General features: G+C 35.0%; 1 protein-coding gene across 1 annotated transcript in view; it reads left to right on the forward strand.

The window, feature by feature from the left end:
* The first annotated feature begins 10,553 nt into the window (after nt 1–10,553).
* Nucleotides 10,554–22,694, forward strand: part of LOC140444716 (nuclear receptor subfamily 2 group E member 1-like) — a 62,119-nt gene continuing 49,978 nt past the window's right edge. The window contains exon 1 of the mRNA XM_072536480.1: nt 10,554–10,615. The gene's annotated coding sequence lies outside the window, so the exon portion shown is untranslated. The remainder of the gene's footprint in view (nt 10,616–22,694) is intronic.

Below are 22,694 nucleotides of genomic sequence, written 5' to 3' on the forward strand. Positions count from 1 at the left end.
TACTTGAAAATCTATAGATATTAAAAAAAAGTTGAGGTAATAAAATGAAACTTCATTCTAATTATTAACACATTTTAGATATAAATTAAATAAAAAATAAAAAATATGCTTCGTTTTTTGTTATTAAAAAAAAAGTGTGAATGTCCCATCATGAGAAATCGGAATCTTAAGATGGTCCGTTGTGTTTCTCAAAAAGGGACATTACTCTATACAACTTCCACAAATAAAATAGAGATCATCAATTACTCCACAAGACTCATGAGCCCAATTTGAACATATTTTGCAGTTGTACCAGTCCTCACTACTCTTTGCGTACTTCTTTCCACATACAATGCAGTTTGAATCATCTTTAGTTAAAGTGACGACTGTGATATTGCTAATATTTGCATTTCGAGCGCTGTGGTCCATAACTACAGTTCGTTTCACAGATTTAACCTTGTTAGTAGGGATTGTGGATTGCAACGTCTCTAATTCATTTTTATACGGCGATTCTGTGAGTATCGTGGATTTCAGAGAATGTCTAGAAGAAGTCTTACCTTTCTTTTTCTGTGCCTTTGGTAGCGGACTAATATCAGTCACTTTTACCTTGGATGTCGGAAATTGGATAGGAATGATTTGGCTTCTCTGTATCGGTCTGTTATCTTCGGAATCACCATCTTTAGGTGACCTTAAAACAGACTGTTTTGAGGTTGAAGGAATCGGATTATCATACATTTCAACTTGATTTAGGCTTTCGGTATGAGCCATCATTACGGGTAATTTATTGACCTGTGATGTAGTTTCATTGTCCACTGATTGTTCCGTCGTTTTAGAGGGAGCGAATTCGCAGTCTTGAAATACGTGTTCGTTAAAAGGCCAAATTCCGGTTACTCGGAATCCATTTGTCGCTATCTGTACAGAAGATGCCTTTGAGAATGCTTCTGCAACAGCCCCTGAGATTTGATATATTCCAAATGTACGACCACAATGATTTTTTAGCCATCTAGTAAGGTACAAATCATAATAACTCATAAATAATTTAAAATACGAAACATCTAGGGGTTGCATTTTATGCGTACAGTGTGGTGGCAGGCATAATAAAATAATACCATTCTCGCGACAGAAGTTTATAACGTCTAAACTTTTTGTATGTGAACAATGGCCGTCCAAAATAATAAGAATTTTGCATTCCTTCGAAGGTCTGGTTTGTTGTCCAAAATATTTTATGAATTTTAAAAAAACATCACGATCCATCCATCCTTTGTCCTGTGGAAATGCCGGACTACCGTTAGGTGCAATGTCCATCAGCTCTGGTTTTATTTTCTTTCTGGGAAATATAAAAGCAGGCGCAAGAAAATTGCCACTTGCACTCATAGCAGCTACTATAGTGACATTAACTCCTCTTTCGGCACTTGTTAAACCTCCCACTTGCTTTTTACCCCTCTGAGCAAGAACTTTAGATAATTTTTGGACGGTGGTCACTCCGGTCTCATCAATATTCCAGATTCTATCTGGAGTGAGGTGATGTTTATTATAAATACTTTCCAGGTTGTTGAAAAAACTTTGGACTGCATTCTTGTTGAATCCTGTAGCTCTAGCGTATGAGGTTGCTTCTGGTTTTCTCAGAGAAATATTTCTATGTCGACTCAAAAACCCATAAACCCACTTTTTAGAGGCCATTCGAGTATCTTTATTAAAATTGTTAGCAAATAAAAATAAAAGTCAGAAATAAAACATAAAGTGTTAAGTGCGTGGCAAAATAAGTGGAGTGCATCACAAAATAAACTCAAGGAAATCAAACAATTAGTGAAACCGTGGCTCCAACCAACAGCGAATAGACAGGACCAAGTGAGAATAACACGTTTGCGACTAGGACACAGTAACTTTACACATAAACACCTCTTTACGCGAACTGTGCCGCCAATGTGTGAAAATTGTCAAGTAACACTCTCCGTGAAGCATATACTAACTCAGTGCAAAACATATGAAGCAGCAAGAAAGAAGCACACTATACCAAATAATATAAAGGAAGCCCTAGGAAAAAACATGAACATTAAAAACACAATAAGTTATCTTAAAGACTCAGGACTGTATCAATTATTGTAATTTTTTCTAACTTTACCTGTATTATATATTTAGGTCGCTAATAACCCTGGTGGTTACAGCGTAAATAAATAAAAAAAAATTGTTAGCAATATTATTGGCTTGGGCAAAGTCAAATGCCAGACAATGAAGTTCTTTATAAGTGATTCCAAAAAATCGCTTTTCCATTTCAAGAATATGATCTAAAATTTCGTGTTCCTGTTCAACTGAGAATATTTGCCTAAACCGACCAAGATATTTGTCATTTTCGGTCACGATTTTATTTTTGTTTGTAACTCGTCTTTGAAGAGTACTTTTAGGAATATTATATCTGTCAGCAGCTTCTCGAAGCGATAGTTCGTTATTCCGAACTTTTTGTACAGCTAGAATCATATTTTGAACGGACCAGTTTCCACGATCAGTTTTTCTTTTGTAATAGGAATTTGGATTTCTATTTGGCATCTGTAAAAGAAAAATATATCAGTGCCACTTACGAGATAGAGAGTTCACTGAATAAAACATTTTTTAATGACACATTATCTTTACTTAGCGATAATCAAGGTTAGAATATTATGACCTCCTTGGGTATAATCTAATTACTGAACCCCTACTTATAAATGTTTTTAGAATGAATTACCGTTATATGTAAGAATTTATAAGTAATTAATGATTTAATTAGTTAAAAGTAGGCAGGTATAAGAAGAATATCTGTAGCCATATTTTAGTTCCTAAGATGGGACGTCCGACTTAGGAAGTTTAACTTTGTCCCATCTTAAGAGATTTGCACCCATTTTGTAAAAATCTTAACCGATATTAAACAAAAGCTTTAGTGGCAAATACTTTACAGTGAAATGCAATCACTATAAACTCTGTTATTGACTAATAACGTTAAGTTTCACAGATACTTACCATTAACGCTATATTCACTATAATGTTGTACGTAAATATATTTAAAAAAATATGTAAACATTAACAACTTGTTCTGACGAACGCTACCGGTATGCTAGCCTCGTGTCGTTTACGTGACAATACGACTGAATGGCGAGCTTTCATTCTTCCAGTGCAGGTGTTGCCACTTGTTACAGATTTTCTAGAATTGCTAGTGTCCCTACTTGGGAACCGTCCCGTCTTAGGTAACTCTCCCCTACAAAGCTTTGCTCAATGCATTTACATAGGTAGTAGATTCTATTTCAGCATAAAAGACAAAATGTGTAAAAATTAGACTTACGAGGATTTACAAGTAAGCCATCGATAGGTTCTTTAAGTAAGCCAGTATTGAAGATTTTAAATTTGTATATATCAAATAAGCAGCATCATTGTCCCTAGTAAGAATTAAAGATCTGTCCTGTTTATAAAAAGAGTGAAAAAAAGATGTGAACATAATTTCTTATCGCATATCAGATCTACTGATGAATACAGCGTCGAAATATTCAAAATTGAAAAGGGACGAAGTGTGATTACCGAGATATAGGTACATTTAAAAATTATAATCTACTATATTTTTGTATATTATTTGATATAAATGAGTTAAATTTAACACAATATTGCACTATCCTCTAATCTTTAAATTTTTTAACCTATTTTACTTTTCTTTACGGGAAAAGAATATGAGAATCTCTCTAATAGAACTTTTGTAACGTTCCGTATAACTGCTCAAACATCATCTGCTCTCGGCGTTCTTTGAACTATTGGATGGGCGAAGAACCACTGACAGTGACATGAAGTATTATCGAATGCGAGAGCAATATGTTTGCAGACACTCTATCTCTTGTGTATTAGCTCTAAAAAGGATCTTAGTGACACCGCAGGCGTTTGACGTGTGTCCGCACTGTTTAACCGCTACCACTATTCTGGCTTAATTGATATACTTATACATATATACAAAATACATACATATATACATAGGAAAATAAAGTAAACCAAATAATTGTGTGATACTAATAAACTATTAAATAATTTATTAAAGAAGAATAAAAAAAAATCGCTTGCCTGTAAAGTCGGTTTTACGGGCGAAGATTTTACGTGACAACGTCTTTTTCTCGGTAGAATATTTATTGATATGAATATTATTAAATTGCACAATAGGAACAAGGAATTGAATGAAAATACGAATTGCACAAATTTTAACTATAGAAATATATTTTGTTTACTAAAACATTGTACATGTAAACTTAAACTTAACTAATTTCTATTTGAGTGATTTTGTTGAGGATAGGACGATGATAGGAGAAATATGAAATGAAAGGAAGTGTTTCTGCTGTAATGTGTCTTGAACGCCAAGAACGCTCGAGAAAGACAGAGACCAGTGATGTTCCGTGGAGCTTATCCAATATCGGGAGATGCCTTCGGCAAAATTCGGTAGATTTCGGTAGATCATATGCAATGACGTAAATTATATATATATATATATATATATATATATATATATATATATATATATATATATATATATATATATATATATTATAATACAGTGCGTCCAATTAAGTGAACACCATAATGGAATTTTTTTTTAGTTTTATGACCTAAAACCTAAAATCAATCATCAATTAAATTTTTTGAGCCATATACACGAGGTTTGTCAAAAAATATGAACATAAAATTCATATTTTTTGATAAACTGCCTATATTACTAAAAAAATTTAATATCTGATGATTGTATTCGAAGTTTTAGATCATTCAGAACTTTTTAGAAAGAATAACTTTTTTCCATAAAACTAAAAATAGAAAAGTTTCCCATTATGGTGGCGACTTAATGGTTCAAAAGTTAAAGACCTTAAATAATTATGCTGAACTAATTATTAGAAATAACCATAATTCCTTGAATTTTGTTTAATAAATAAAGAATCAAATTATTGGGACCAAATGCTCACATCAGCTATTATGATACAAATAAGTTTTAATAATATTTTGAGAAATAGTTATAGGTCATAATATTTACAGAAAGTTAAAACGTTCTGGTTCAAATAGATGTAACAACCATTATCTGCTAATGGATTAAGTCGGCAGTCAAAGAAAACCGACAGCACACACACCGTCATTTAGCTAATAATTTATCACTTGATACTTGAGATTCTTTGAGAATTGAAGAGACGTGTGTGAATGATTATGATTACGGAATGATGTTTATACAATATGTTATTATTAGGTATAAAATTACGAACTTGAATCTCGGGGTATTTCGCTTTCTTTGCATCTTTGTAAATATATTTTTAAACACTATAGGGAAGTATCAAATGAATTTTAATACAAACGTATTAAAAATACCAAGTATTAGGTTACACTGAAAAGTTTTTTGATGGAATTTATTTTGAAGTCATTGTGATATTTGTTTTAAAATTAGGTAGATTCAAGGGGCAGTTCGGTAGATCGGTAGATAGGAATCAAATTCGGTAGATCTACCGAAAAATCGGTAGACGGGACAACACTGACAGAGACACAAGCACGGAAGCACGCACCGATTCAACGCGCCTAATTCTCTAGTGCTGCGCGCGCAGCGGACCGATCATGTTTGAGTGGGAGAGAGACGCAAGGCATTCGCCGGTCCGGCGGGCCTCTCTCTCGTTCGGTGACTCACTGTAACAGACGTGAGCGGGCGTTACACTTTTTCATGAATGACTCCGAGCCACAACCTAATTTAAGACGTTGTCACGTCAAAAAAATTATTCGTCAGACAATTTTACTCTTTTTTTTAAATAATCAAAATCATATATCATATAAGCTAATCCGTATAATTAAAATTACAAATTCATTAAAATTCCTATACAAATTATCAGTTATTGTTTGGACACGTATTCAAACAAAAGATCTCTTCTCTGTGTTTTCTTTTTTTAATTAAACCAAGCTACTTTCAACAAATATTTTAATTTTTCTTAATTCTTACTTCTTTTAATTTTTTATATCTGAATGAAAACATTATATTTATTGTGAAATGAAATCACTGAATAAAATATTAAAAAAAAGCAAATAATTATGATCTAGTTATGATCGTGGTTGAAAGTCTGTTGATTATATTGCAAACTAATATTTTATTTCCAAGAATTTTCTACTGCCCACCTTTTGCTCGTACTCTCAGTTGCTCTACACCTGCTATCTCCTCTGCTTGTCAACGTCTCTCGCACACACTATCGCCGCAACAGTCTCTCCAAAAGCTCCTGGACCAAACTCCTATCTCACAGCAACCCAATTTCTTTCTAGTCGAAAGGATTTTCACTTAATCGACTAGTACCAAATATACTATACACCTATTTGTTTAATACAGGATGTACTTTCATTGTCCACTGCTACCAATCCTTGGGGTTCGTTCCACAAACACAAAACACCTTTCACAATTATTATTTGACAAGAACTCTGCTAATTTTCACTGCAGGATATGAAATAAAAACAACTTTTTCTTTCGACGTTCAAATCAAAATAATCTTCCTTTTTCTGAGCAAAACATGACTTCCTTCACTTCAATCCATCCTTCTCCTTTTCACCAATCAGACACACACATCTTACATACCACGACATTCCTTTCGAAAAACCAAATTCTATGACTTGTTAAACACTAGTTCAATGCTATTATGATATCACATTACCTTAATCAAATTTTACATAAATAAGAACTTTTCTTTGTTTGTTCCCAATTTTCTTTTCAGACAATTGGGAAAATGGGAAAACTATTCAATATATTTAAAACAACGTTCTATAGAAAGTAAGAAATACATATGAAAATAAAGATCCAAGTTTATCAGAAAGTCTTTCAATAATACTGCCCAACAATGTAATTATTTCGGAATCTAAAACAGCTAATTCCTATATTTTGTTGATTGATTTTGACACAATGATTTCGTTCAATTAGCTCTTGATTAAAATATTAAGTTACGGAATAATTATTAGCAACACGACTTTTCACTTGGGGGAAATTTTGTTTTTGACACTATCACACTAAATCTTCATCCATTTTAAAAATTCTTAGAGCAACTGGTTTTTCGCTTCTTCGAAATTCAGTTCATTCCACCCAACGCAACTTAAACACAACAAATTCCCAACTGTTCAAAACTTAAAATGACATCCACTCTCACAATATGCATCCATTACAGTGGCGCACCCAGGGGGGTTTTGGGGGTTAAAACCCCCCAGGACCCTATTCCGACAGTGTTACCACACATTTTAAGGAGTCAAAATGGAGGTAACATCATAAAAAAATTTCGGTGACCAACCAAACCCCCCCAGACGCAAATTCTAGGTGCGCTACTGATCCATTATTATGGAACACTTCAATCATCTTTCTCACCAAAAAACCCAAGACATTTCTGACAACAAAACCTAAACCCAGAAACGCAAACTGGCCCAACTTATCTGTCAGCAAAATCCACAGCCCATTTCGTGTTAACAACCTTCTACTGTTGTACGCAATTTCTCAGATATTCACATATCCGATTCAGCTACCAAAGCTCTGTCAAAAGCCTTCAATTTTTCTATCACTCCTCTTTCCATCCCAACTGAGAAAAATATTTATCAACTGAAAACGCTATTTCTCATCTTCTTTCCGACCAAGCCGCAGTTGCCAGATAAGATGTCGCCAGAATTCTACCGTACTTCCAAACCCTTACCTTCAAATATCAGTATTTTAAAAAGACCTCAAAGAACTTTATAACAACCATGATATTGTCATCCTTCCGGCCGACAAAGGTAATGCCAGCGTGATTTTGAACTCTTCTAATTATTTCGACAAAATGTTTGAAGTTCTGAATTCCACAAAATACAAATGAGTCTCAAACGATCCCACCTCCTATCTAGAAAAAACGACCAAAACCATCATAAGAAAGTCCACTCTACCTCCAGACATAAAAAAATCTCTTATAAATAGCCAGAGAAAAATCATCCCGAATTCCAAGAATATATGGCCTGCTAAAAATCCATAGTTCCAATGTCCCCCTAAGACCCATCGTCAGTGCATACAACTGGCTCACTCAGAAATTGGCAAAACATCTCGCCTTATCCCTACAAACATTAGCCGAAAACGCCTCCTTCTTTGTCAAAAAATCTTTTTATTTCGTACCTATAACAATAAAAAACTGAAAACTTTGTTCTCAAGACTTCCACAAAATTTATTATAATATCTTATCACTACAGCTGTTTCGGCAGAGTTCCTTTCTCAAGTGTATGGTACCCATTTTTGGTATGTGTTTACACTTTATAGTCTTATTAAAGTTGTTTGCTTATTGTAACTCCTAGTTATTTGAAGTATTCGACTTCTTTAAACTCAAAACTTCCTATTTTGATTTTTCCCTAATATTTTTGTCTTTTTTTTTATTTAATCTTAGTCCCATTACCTCTCCTTTCTCTTTTATTTCTTCTAGCATTTCTTTCATTATTTTCCTGTTCTTTGCAATAATAGGAATATCGTCTGCATATGTGATTATTTGACCACCTTTTGTTCTTAGATTTCCTTTATTTATATTTCGTAGTACATTTTCTAAGGCTAGGTTAAATAGCGTTGTTGATAAGCCATCTCCTTGTTTCATCCCTTAATGTATACTGAATTCCTCTGTCTCTCTTCTTTGTGTCTTTATGCTAATTTTGTAGTTCTCATTGTCATTTCTATTAATTTTCTGAGTTTATATGGAATTTTTAATTTTTTAACTGCTATCATTAATCCTTTCCTTTTAATTGAGTTGCATATTTGACGTCTATGAATAACATTTCCAATTCTAATTTATATTCGTTTGCTTTTTCCATTATTTGTCAATATTTTATATGTTGTATTTAGTAACGTTATTCCTCTAGAATTTTCACAAATTTGTTGGTCCCCCTTTTTATGTATTGTTATGATCTGCCCTACCTCCCAGTGCCCTAGTATTTTCTCTTTTTTCCATATATTTTTCAATAGTGCCAGTATTTTTCCTCTCAACTTCCTTTCTCCGTATTTTATTAGTTCCATATTAATTCCATCTTTACCAGGGGCTTTTCCATTTTTGCTTCTCTGTTATTCTTGGTTATACCATCCGTTTTTTGTTTTATCCTGACTTTTACCTACCTGCATATTTGCACCTTCTTCTATTGATTTTTTGATCGTCTCCCATTCTGTGTTTATATCTTCTGCTTTATATTTCTCTTTTATTTGAACTGTTACTGCCTCCTCTTATTTTTTTTCTTACTGCTTCATTACTCATTTTATTGACATTCCACTTTTTATATTGGTTTTTCTGTTTTGTTTCAATTTTAACTTTTTGTCTTATAGTGGCTGTGGCCATGTAGTGGTTTGAATCTGCACACGTACCTCTAAATGTTCTTACATTTTTTATTGACGATTGTTTTCGTTTAACGATTGTTTTCGTTTATTAATTTGTGATCAATTTGACTGTAGTTTTCTGATCTGGTGACCTCCATGTTACCTTATGTATTTTAGGGTGTTCAAATTTTGTTGAGCTTATTAACAAATTTGTTCTAGTTGCTAGGTTACATAGTCTTTGCCCATTGTCATATGTGTTTTCGTGTATTGTATGCTTTCCTGCAATTTGTTGTAAAAAGTCTTCTTTTCCAATCTGTGCATTGAGGTCTCCTAGTACAAATATGACATCTTCTTTGGGTATTTTTTCTATCTCCTCTTCGACTCTATCATAAAAGATTTCTTTTTCGTCTTCATTGCTTGTTTCTGTAGGGGCGTATAAGTTCAACACTGACATATTAAATGGTTTGTTGTTAACTCTTACATAGGCCCTAATTCAATTCTTCAATTTTTCAATATTAATCTTCATTGAAATATTAATAAAAAAAAAATAAAAAATATTTAGAACTCCTAGTTAGTCTTAAAAGGGCTTCGAACCCGTGTAAATTCACCCAATAAACGTTCAAGTTTAAATATCTTGATTGTCTGTTAATTTCGTGCATTAAAGTAAGGTAAGGTGGATTAAAACATTGCCTATATTAAATTACATTTGTCACTGTTATTGTGTATTTTCAGTTGACCAAATATGTACACATCTTTATTACTTTTTGGTAATTTTTACATCGCAAAATTTATATTATTCATCAATATTCAACTTATCGACTTTATTAATATTTCAAGACGTTCATTTTATCAAACGTGATGGTTATTGCTCGCCATCAAAAACTTATTATCCATAATATTCTTTAGCATTAAATAAAACATAAAAAAAACATCCACTGAAAGCTTGTCATTCATAATAAACGACGTGCCCCCTCCACCACCCATTACCTAAATATACCCGTACAATTCTGATCGTAATCGCCTAGGCCGAGAAAAAAACAAAAAGTCACCAAAAACCCGTCGATTGTTCAGCGACAGGTTGAAAGGGTGAAAACGGTCAACCAATCAGATCGCAGCGACGGAAACTAACAGGCCAATAGAGTGAGGAAGCGAAAGTTCAGAGCCAGTGATCGGTTGCCTTTTTAACCCTCTCGAGTTCGGGGGCGTGCTCTGGGCGAACAGGACGACGGGGCATCGCTACAGGGTGTGCGAAGAGTGTAGAGGTCCTGGAAGTTTGGATTTTAGTAGAAAAGTGGTGTTTGAGGTGTGAGTAAGGTGTTCAGAAAGAGCAAGAAGGTAAGTTGCATCAAATACAGTTGAAAAAATATGTTTTTGGGTATTTTCACAAATTTATTGCTATGAGCTTAAGACGTTATTTAAAATAGACTTTATATCTAGTTAATTATTAATATACTGGCTATATAAGTTTGTTGAGACGTGCTCTAATAATCGGTTTATTTAAATTTCTTTCTGTCTTTACGTGTTAATGTAAAAATAACTCCATTTTCTTATTTTCTTTCATAAAATATTTCAGCATTGTTGACGTGGTAAGGTAAGATGGGACAAGTGCGAACGAAAAAATTCATAGTTAATATTCATTTAACTACAAAAATTGCCTCTTTCAAATTAAGATTTTTTTAAACTTCTGTCGTATAATTGTGATTATTAACCGACCAATTAAAACTATTTAGATAACAAAAATACATTACCTACCAAATTTGCCTATACATTTTTTTTCGCAAGTACATGTTACTCACTTGCCACACTGATCCGGGGTAAGAGCAGAATGTGCCATTATTTTTGCTAATAATAATAAGTGTTCCATACGGGGCTAGTGCAGAAATCCTACATATATGTAATTTTTATTCTTTATGCTTAACTTTAATAAAATATTAAGAAAAAAATGCTACGAAATATTTTTTAGGAGAGAGTCAAAACAATTTCAGATATTTTGACTGAAAAATATTTATTTAAAATAAAAACATAAACTAAACGTACAAGAATGAATAAATCCTGTTAACAGTAACAAAAAATAATAATAATTGGAAAAAATACTTATGCTATGCTTCAAACACTTCAGGTGCAGTCTCAAAAATATACTTTTCGTAATCAGCAGTTATTGATATTTTTGGAACAGGTAGTTTTGTTTCTATGTCCGACAGTAGAATAGTGCAGACATCGTTGGGTTTTAAAATAAAATGGCACTTATTTGTGAGCCTTTTCAAGCCTGTTACTTCGGCTTCATCACCATTGATCAGTTGTTTCACCAAACAAACATATTTGAACATTTTCTTTTTTCCAGGAAAATTTACTAATACAAAATCCCCAATTTGTATTTTGGTAAATGTAAGTTTGTCAGTAGGGTTTTTTTCATCAAACTCTTCCAAATCACTTTTGCTTAGCTCGTCAAATTCAACAATTCTGTTTTCGCTTGAATCACTGTACCAAGAACTATTATCATTTTCGGAACTGCTTTCAGCAATTTTTCTTTTTGTAAATCTTTTTAATTTTTTTTTCTGGTTTATATTTTTTTGTTGTATTTGAACTTAAAATTTTTTCAACATCGGCTCTTGTTATCACCTCTGCACCCAAGCACACGCGTTTTCTTTTCTTCGAATTAGAATTGTTTTCACGTTTGGTTGACCTCAATAACAACTCTTCGAATGAAACATCCAGAATCTTCTCAGTTTCTTGAAATGTTTGTATATCTGTCGAGCTGAAAGTTGACTGTGGTTCGACTGTGATTGGATTTTCATTATTTTTTGCTGATGTACTAGGCAAAGTTAAGTCAGGACCATCAAACCTAGCCACGTTACGGGTTTTTTGCCAACGTTGGAGAGCCACTGGGTCAAATAAATCTTGCTGAATAATATTCCTATTCAGCGGAACTATTCCTGCTTTAATGAAACCACTCACTAATATTTCGGGCCTGGTTTCCTGCCATATTTCTCCTATCATCTTGGAAAACATACTTTTTGTTACAGCGGCCCCCACATTTCTTCTCTGCCATTCAACAAGTTTAGCATCCCAACGGGTCTTTAGTGATTTAAATACACACAAATCTAAGGGCTGGAGTACATGACTGGTGTGAGGAGGGAGCTTAAGTATCGTAATATGGTTTTCAACAGCTATATTTATGACATCTGCTCCAAGATGACTCGCGTGTCCATCGTAAATTACTAATACCGGTCGTTCTGAACCAATAAACTTTAAAAAACTGTTTTCAAAATAGTTTCTAAATACAGTTGTCTCCATCCACCCTTTAGGAGTGGCAGCGTAGGTAGTATCTAAAAAGTCCGTGCCAGGCGGAGCAGTGCACTGGTCCCAAACATGTTTACCTTTGAAGACAATAAGCGGAGGTGCTTTTTTGCCACTTGCGCTGCAGCACATAAGAACAGTTGTATTTTGTTTGCCAGGCCCACTAATAGTTCTTGTGGATGGAGCTCCCCTTTGTCCGACAATTTTTGTTTTTGACGGATCTGTGCAAAAACTGCTTTCATCCAAGTTCCAAATTTGCGACGGGCGTTCTTGTAAACCAAGTTCTTCTATAACGTTTTCAAGTAAATCAAAATAGTTGTAGATCAGGAATGGGTCAAGGTTTTTTTTTCTAGCAAATTCAACACTCTGGGGTGTTTTAATAGAGAGGTTATGTCTACGCTTGAAATTAAGAAACCAATCTTCTCCTGGTTTACCATCTTTAAACTGTGTCTTAATGTTATTCTCTTTGACGAAGTCAGCTACAACCTGCAACACTTCTTTTCTAGAAAGGCCAAAACCCCATTTTTCCATAGTACGAAGGCCATTTGCTAGTTTTTCTTCTTCCTGTTGAGGAATGTCCTGAGTTCTTCCATAGCTGGAACTTTTTTGTCCTCTACTATCTTTAAGGTGATCATGGAGAGTACTTCTTGGAATTGTGTACACTTTAGTAGCTCGGTATAAAGTCATTTGCCCAGATTTAATTGCCGACAGTGCAATTTTTAAACTCTCTTTCGTATATCCTTTGCCCCTGCTACTTCTGCGAATGTAATTTCTCACCATGGTGGAACTAAAAGCATAAAGAAAAACTGTGTGAGATTTGGGGCAAGTGCGTAATATGTGCCGCTCTTACCCCACAATTTTATCCGCACTAGCCCCGACTTTAAAAATACGTGGGGCAAGAGCGGTACAACAATAAAAACTGTCAAAAAGTAAATATTTAAAAAATATATTATGTTTATCATAAACTATTGTGCCTAAGATACTTACCTACCAAAAATAATATAAAGATGTTCACAGATTCGGTAGATATAAATGGATTAATTTTTATCAGTGACCTTGCTCGAGAAGTTGCAAAACACAAGTGACACTACCGTACCTATAACATCAGTGAAACGTAATAAAGCAGCTCGCTGTTGTTAAAGACTGTTGTCACGGGTATTAAAGATACCAAATGGCAGCCCATATTTCAAAAGTGATAGGTTTTTATGATAATGTTCTGCACTTGCCCCGATAATGCACTTGCCCCATCTTACCTTATAGCATTTCACAAACTATTTTCAGATTGCCAAGTTCCCTAAACATGTATATATTTTAGGTTTTTGTGTAGTTTTGATTGTTAAATATATAGATCTCAGATCTAGTTTTGTATGTTTTACCTCGTTTTAACATTTTCCAATCTACGGCCTTGTTCTCTCAATTCGCAATTATAATTCGTTTGAAAATTATGGATAGTGCATATTTTATGTGAAATTTTCTTGTCTCAAACATTGCAGTGATTTTATTCTTACTAATAATATGGGTACACTAGTCGCCAAATATGAAGAACCAAGAGCGCGCATTAATGATCCTTCGAGCACGCCCACTAGTAGATACAATTGGTACATAGGTTACTTAGAACATTGTGAAACAATGTATAATTTTATTTTTTAGCTTAACTTAAACCTTACTTATCTTAATCATTTATTTTGTAAAAAGAATATTTTGTAAATTAACAGAAAAGTGACTCAGCTGTGGTGTGATATTTTTGTAAAAAAAATACCGATATTATATTTTCAATGACTATTTAGATAAACTAATACAGAGTTATATATATTTTAGTTAAATATATTACAACACAACTTCTTCTTCATGTGCCACCTCCTCTAAGAAGGTTGGCAACTATCATGGCAATTCGCACTTTCGATACCGCTGCTCTAAAGAGGTCAGCAGAAGTGCAGTTAAACCAAGCTCTCAAATTGTTTAACCAGGAGAGGCGTCCTCTTCCGCAACTCCTTCTACCCTGTATTCTTTCTTGCATTATTAATTGCAGCAAGTTATAACGCTCGCCTCTCATGACTTTTCTCTCATTTTCTAACTTTAATTGTATTTAAAACCTCTTTATCTTTTCCCATTCTTCTCAACACCTCGACATTCGTGACTCTATCCACCCAACGTATTCTTAATATCCTTCTGTAGGCCCATAACTAGAAGGCTTCTAATCTGTCCGAAACATCTTTCTTTAATGTCCAAGCCTGCAACCCATAAAATAATACAACACGTAGCATCTCAGAAGTCTTATCTTTAAAGAAATTGAAATGTCCCTCTCTTTAGTACTTTTTTCAGTTTGTTAAAAGAATTACTTGCCTGTCCTATTCTTGCCTTAATCTCTTCTGTGTACTCATTATTTTCGTTAATTATTGTACCCAGATATTTATATTTTTCAACTTTTTTAATTTGTTCTCCATGTATTGTTATGTTTTCTTGGAGCTGTTGGGCTTTTGTAATTACCATAAATTATGTCTTTTTTGTATTTAGGGACAGTCCGTTTTCTTCACTTACTTCTAAGACTCTGTCCACCATTTGTTGTAAATCCTCAAGACATTCCGCTAATAAAATAGTGTCGTCGGCAAACCGTATATTATTGATTGGTCGGCCATTTACTTTTATTTCCATAGTTAGTTCTTCTAGTGCTTCCTGGATTATTTCCTCTGAATACAAATTGAACAAAGAAGGAGACAGCCCTGCCTAACGCCCCTCTCAATCTGTATTTCATTTGAAAAGACGTTCTCTTTTACCACAGCGATTTGATTATAATAGATAGCGCTAATGATCCTGATGTCTCTCATATCTAAGTTTTTCTTTTCAAGTAATTCGATAAGACGGTTATTGGATTTGCTTGATATGCACTTCGCTTGTGCCGCTGGTTAATAATCAAACTCCGTGCGAAAACAAAACTGATTTTATTTTGAATTACACAATACATGAATATATATAACGCTTATTAAGTATTATGTCCGCTCGCTCTAATGTTGTATCACCAATCCCGTCTCGTACTTGAGTTCTGTCTTCTTTGGGGTGCCTTAAGGGACTCGCCTTATCTTCACATATGGCATAATATATCTCCCTACGCCACTATGTTGCCGGATTGTAAAATGCATAAATAAACTCGAATTGGATAGAGGCGTGAACATGGCCCCCGCCTTGGCAAACACTGCCAACAAAATCGTCTGCTAATGCTAAATGTTCAAATGTTTAAACTACACTTAGTCCGAAACGGGTAGCGGACACACCTTGGAAAAAGAACGAGTTATGATACCATTGTCTGTCTTTATCCTAAAAACTCTGGCTACACCATCACTGCCGCGTAAAAGTTCGATCACGCGACCTAACTTCCACCTTAATGGAGGTAAATTGTCCTCTTTTATGAGCACTAACGTGTTTTCCGCAACTTCACCGTTAGTAGTAGTCCATTTCGTGCGTTTTTGTAGTTCGGAGATGTATTCTTTGTTCCATCGTTCCCATATATGCTGAGAAAGCTGCTGAATATGCTGGAATTTTGAGAGCCGATTAACTGGAACATGACGCAAATCTGGATCTGGATTGGTAATAAGTGGTCTTCCGATGAGAAAATGTGCAGGGGTTAATGGGGAGAGATCATTTGGATCACAGGATAAAGGATGAATCGGTCGGGAATTTATTATAGCTTCAATCTGCACAAGCAACGAATAAAATTCCTCGAACGTTAAGTGCGCGTTTCCCAAAACCCTATGCAAATGATGCTTAACTGTTTTTACTCCGCTTTCCCACAGTCCGCCAAAATGTGGAGAATAGGGAGGTATGAAGGACCACGAAATATTATTCTTTAGCAAGGATTCTCTTATCGCGGGAGTGTGCTGCTCTAAAAATTTGCTTAACAATTTTAACTCCGAACTAGCTGCTATAAAATTGGTTCCATTGTCGGAGACCATCTTTTGAGGCTTGCCTCTTCGCGCAATAAATCTTTTAAAGGCCAACAGAAATGATTCCTTAGACAGTTCTGTAACTAATTCTAAATGTATGGCCTTCGTACAAAAACAAATAAAAAGACACATGTAACTCTTTATTAGTTTACAACCTCGACCCTTTCTATCGCGAATTAAGAAAGGGCCCGCATAATCTACACCTGTTACAATAAATGGTGGGCCACCTGCGAGACGCTGGGCAGGTAGGTCACCCATTATTGGCTGAATGGATTTAGATTTTAATCTAAAACATTTTACACATTTGTGTACTGTACGTCGCGCTAAATTTCTTCCTGATAACGGCCAGAAAGTTTCTCTTATAGTTGCAAGTAAAAGCTGAGGACCAGCATGCATAAGATCCTTGTGAAAATGATTAAATATTAACGACATAACTATATGATCTGCCGCTAAAATGATGGGATGTTTTTTGTCATACGTAAACTCGGAATGCTTTAAACGCCCGCCTACTCTCATGATGCCCTGATTATCAAGAAATGGAGATAAATTGATGAGTTTGCTGTTTTTATCTAAAGATCCCTTTTGGTTCAAATGCTTTATTTCATTAGAAAATGACTGTGATTGACACAGTTTTAGAATACGATTAAATGCAGAATGTATTTCATCCAAAGAAAGGGGTTCAGAAGTTCTTTCCTTATTTTTACACATGCGAATGAATCTGAACACATATGCAGCGGTTCCTTTTAAACGTAAAATATTAGAGAAGCGCTCAAATGAAAATACTTCCGTATTCTGTGTTTCATCAAGTTTATTCGTAAAAACCTTTATGTTTTTCCTTGTTTCGCTTGTTTCAGTAGGGACAACTTGTAAATTTGGCCATTTATCTGAATCTTGCACGATCCACTCCGGTCCATGCCACCATAAGTTGCACTCCATTATTTTATCTGGTTCCACGCCTCTGGACACTAGATCTGCAGGATTATCCTTGCCTGGCACATGACGCCACTGCGCAAACGAAGTGGTTTCCTGGATCTCTGCTACGCGGTTACTAACAAACGTCTTCAATGCATTGGCTGCTGTTTTCAACCAACTAAGTACTATCGATGAATCTGTCCAGAGGTAACACGTATCGAATTGCACATTTAATGAATTTTTGACCTTATTGGTCAAACGCGATAAAATTACTGCTCCACAGAGCTCTAAACGCGGCAAGGTAACTGGCTTTAAGGGCGCAACCTTGCTTTTTGCACATAATAAGAATGAATACGACCTGCCTAACGAATCGGTAAATTTAATGAATATGCAAGCACCGTACGCCTTTTCTGAGGAGTCGCAAAATCCATGAAGTTCTAGTTTGACTTTACTAAAACATATAACATGCCGAGGTATTTTTAAATTGTTTAAGCTTCCTAATTTATTCCTAAACTGTAAATAATTATTTGCTAAATGCTCCGGTATGGGATCATCCCATGAAAGACGCTCGAGCCATAGTTGTTGTAACATAATTTTCGCTATGATGGTACACGCACTTAATAGACCCAAGGGATCAAAAATTTGAGCTATGTCCGATAATAAAGTTCGCTTTGTGATTATATGGCCTAGAGATGAACTTATGCTATAAAACATAGTATCTGATTGCGGTGAGTACAATAATCCCAAAGTTTTCGCCTTCTCGTTTTCACCGAATTGAATAACGGAACCCGTAGTTGAATTATCCGGTATATCTCTCAATATTTCAGGATCATTTGAATAGAATTTACGCAATGTAAATCCTCCGCCTTTGAGGACCTCAAAAAGTTGTTTACATGCTTCGCGCGCTTTCTGTTTTGAATCAAAACCTGTCAAAAGGTCGTCCACATAAAAATCGGATTTAATAATGCTAGCAATGTTAGGATTTTTAGCTTCTTGCTCCTCTGCCAATGTCATTAGACATTTAATCGCTAAGTAAGAAGAGCATTTCATACCGTACGTAACTGTTTGTAACTGAAATATTTCAATCGGTTCTTCCGGATTATTTCGCCATAAGATACATTGTAAGGATTTTTGATCATCTGCAACCAATACCTGACGGTACATTTTTTCTATATCCGCACTAACTACATATAAGTGTGTTCTAAAACGCAATAAAATGGAGAGTAAATCATTTTGTAAGGTTGGTCCGGCCATTTGAATACTATTTAATGAAATACCGTTTGTAGTTGGCGCACTACAATCGAACACAACGCGCAAACGTGTCGTCAAAGAATTTTCTTTTAAAACTGGATGATGTGGCATAAAATAAAATGTAGTATTTACCCTAAAGTCTGTTGCCGCTTCCGTAATTCTGCATAAACCTTTCATATGTCCTAATTCTTTATATTCCTGGATGAATTCGCTATAAAGAGTTTTAAGATTGGCATCTTTATTCAACTTACGCTCGAGATTTAAAAATCTATTTTTTGCTTGACGAAATGAATCACCGAGTGAACTTATCGATTCCTTGAATGGCAATGATACTATGAATTTGCCTGTCGCGTCGCGTTTCACCGTATCTTCGAAATGTTTTTCGCATGCAATTTCTTCGCCCGAGAGTGCAGGTTTTCCATTGAAAACCTCTTCAAGTTCCCAGAACTTACTTAGCTGTTCTGTAACTTCGATTGTGTTTGTGAAATTACACTTAGTTATTCGCTTTTCTGATGCTTTGTTTTGGCTGATATACGGCCCTGCTATGATCCAGCCAAACATTGTTTCTTGCATGAATGGTTTATTTTTACCTAAACTAATTCTGTTTGCGCCCAGTATTTGCCAAAATAGATCACTTCCTATCAACAATTCGACCCTTTGTGGTTTATGAAAATAATTATCCGCTAATTTTAAAGGTTTAGGTATCTGCAAATCGCTAATGTTTATTTCAGATGCCGGCACGCACCCCGTAATTTCTGGTATTACGAAACAATTTAAAGTTTTATGAAAAGTTATATCGCTACGCGACTGTATATTTATTTCGCATTTGAATCGAACGGGAGATGCAATATTATTTATGCCCATGACTGATATGTTCGCGCTTGTCGTTTTTAATCTAAGTTTATCGCATAAATTTTCGGTTATGAATGAGCTTTGTGAACCGCAATCTAACAAAGCTCGCACTATGTATGCCTTACCTTGGCCGTCAAAAATATTAACTAATACTGTGGACAGTATAGTTTGATCTGCAGCGCTAACTGCCGAAACTGACAAATTGGTAGTGTTTAAACTACCTTGTATATTATCTGCAGATCGTATATCGCTCGCGTTTTCTACCGGTTGATGAACTAAAGCTGCGTTCTGTTCGCTTGACCTATCTGGATGCAATAACGTATGGTGTTTTGACGCACATTTCTTGCATGTTGATTGTCTACACCGCTTATAGAAATGTCCAGGTTTAAGACAATTCGTGCAAAGATTGACCTGTCTTACTTTATCAAACCTGTGCCTAGATGAAAGTTTTGAAAATTCGCCGCATTGATAAATGGTGTGTTCCCTTTTGCAAATAGGGCAACACTGTGTATTATCCGATTTATTTAAAGTTCTCTGTGATGAATATAGACCGCGAATGTTATGTGAATATTTCGTATTCCGTGAATATGCGCCCGCCTGAGAAATATTCCGTGTATTTTGTTTTTCAGCATGATTTACCTCAAGAGATTCTAAGAGGTCCGCCCTTGATTTTAAAAACGTTTTAAAATCATCAAAACTAGGAATTTCATTATGTGTCTTGCTATTCTCCCATGCGCGTAAAGTCGATGTATCGAACTTACAAGAAATAATATGAATAAGGAGTATGTCCCACGAATCAGTAGGTAGCCCTAGCTGCTTTAACGCGTATAAATGCTTCGAAAAAATGTCAACTAATTGCCGCAATCTATTAGATGACTCTTTATGTATTGGCTCTATATTAAATAAGGCATTAATATGATTGGAAATTAATAATCTCTTATTATCGTACCTTTCCCTAATTAATTTCCACGCAACTGCATAGTTTTCGGCGGTAAACTCTAATGTTCGTATGACCTGCGCCGCACCGCCCTGTAATGAACTTCGTAAATAATGAAAACGCCTTATATTGTCTAAGTACTCATTTCTGTTAACTAAAGATTCAAAAAGATCTGCAAAATCTAACCAATTATTATAATTACCATCAAATTTTGGTAACTCGATAGGTTTAAGCTCAATACAATGCCCTGTATATGAATTCTTAGAGCGCTCACTTGCTTTATCGCTTTCTATACAAGCTACTTGTTGATTATCGCGAATGATTTTTCGCGCTACCGCTAATTGTGAATAATATTTGTTATAGAATTCTTCGCGTTCCGTATATTCATCCTCTAATAATTCAAATTGAACCGTATTTTCTATTTGCCCCTGAACTTCATCGAATTCGCCCTGTAAATGTTCTATATTATTTACCATTTCAATAGCCTGTAATACTTCTAAATCTGAAATCGTTTCACCCTTAGTTATTTTATCATTTAACGCTAATATAAATTTCGAAAATATTGTGAGTTTGCATTTAAAACCGCCCCTTTTTCGCTTTAAATTCTCCATAATTTTATAATGAATTAAACAGTAAACAGAAACAGATTATAAATCGCTTGATATTCGACCCTAACGTTCTCAGAATTATCACATGTGCAGAATAAAGGTACAAAGACTGATAAATAAAAGGGAAATGTGAAATGGATATGCTCACCAAAATATTTGTATGTTTATTCTAACAGCTCTAGCCTCCTGGCGCCAAGAATCTTCGCCTCAGGTCTTCACAGATTTTAAACCCCCAGTTGTCCAATTATGTAACTGTCTTAAGAACAACGTTCGACAGTCTATAACGCGCTCGGGCCACTATGAATGCACTATTTCGCCCGCTAATTTGATGACACAAATATGAGTTCGGAATTCGGTGAATTTACACTGTTTCAACACAAGAATTTGATGATTCGGCTCGAATAGACCATGGATTTGCTTGATATGCACTTCGCTTGTGCCGCTGGTTAATAATCAAACTCCGTGCGAAAACAAAACTGATTTTATTTTGAATTACACAATACATGAATATATATAACGCTTATTAAGTATTATGTCCGCTCGCTCTAATGTTGTATCACCAATCCCGTCTCGTACTTGAGTTCTGTCTTCTTTGGGGTGCCTTAAGGGACTCGCCTTATCTTCACATATGGCATAATATATCTCCCTACGCCACTATGTTGCCGGATTGTAAAATGCATAAATAAACTCGAATTGGATAGAGGCGTGAACAGTTATGTCTGACCTTATCGAAGGCTTTGTTGTAATCCAAGAAACACATATATACTGGCTGATTAACATCCATGCATCTTTGCACAAGTACATTCACAACGAACAGGGCTTCCCTCGTTCCCAGTGCATTTCTAAATCCAAATTGTGTGTCACTTATGTCCTGCCCAAGTTTGTTGTGTATTTCCGGTGTATAATTTTTAAAAATGTTTTGAGCGTATGACTCATTAAACTTATTAGTCGACCAATATTCCAATTTGCTGTTCTTCTATTAACCGTATTATGTCTACAGGTATTTCGTCAGGACCTGTTGCCTTGTTGTTCTTTGTTCGCTTTATCGCCTCTAATACCTCATCTTCTGTTATGTCTGCTCCGTTGCCGAACTTTTCCTGCTCTTGTACTATCTCAGTCCGTTCGTCTTTTAATAGCTCTTGAATATATTCCTTCCATCTTTTAAGCCTTTCACCGACGTCTATAATTATTTTGACGTTTTTATTCAGCAATATGTTTGATTTTTTCTTAATATTAGTGCCTGTTATTTTCCGAGTTTTTTTTATGAAGGTTTAAGTTATCATGTTTCTCTACCAACTGTTCAATCTCTTCGCATCTGCCACTATACCATCTTTCCTTTGCATCTATGATCTTTCTACTTATTTCTGTGTGTATAATATTATACATGTTTTTGTCTTTGGTTTTATAAGATCTCCTTGCTTCCATGAGATCCAGAATCTCATCAGTCATCCATTCATTTTTGTTCTTGATCAGCTTAGGTGTTAGTGTTGTCTCACATGTGCATATAAGAGCAGCCATTTCCTGTTTGAATCTTCAGTAGGAATAATTTCTATTTTGGTGAGCTCTTCTTTAATTTTTAGTGTGGCTTGCTGTTTTGTTGATGGATCTCTCAAACGGGA

The sequence above is a fragment of the Diabrotica undecimpunctata genome, chromosome 6, assembly GCF_040954645.1.
Source record: "Diabrotica undecimpunctata isolate CICGRU chromosome 6, icDiaUnde3, whole genome shotgun sequence".
Classification (NCBI taxonomy): domain Eukaryota; kingdom Metazoa; phylum Arthropoda; class Insecta; order Coleoptera; family Chrysomelidae; genus Diabrotica; species Diabrotica undecimpunctata.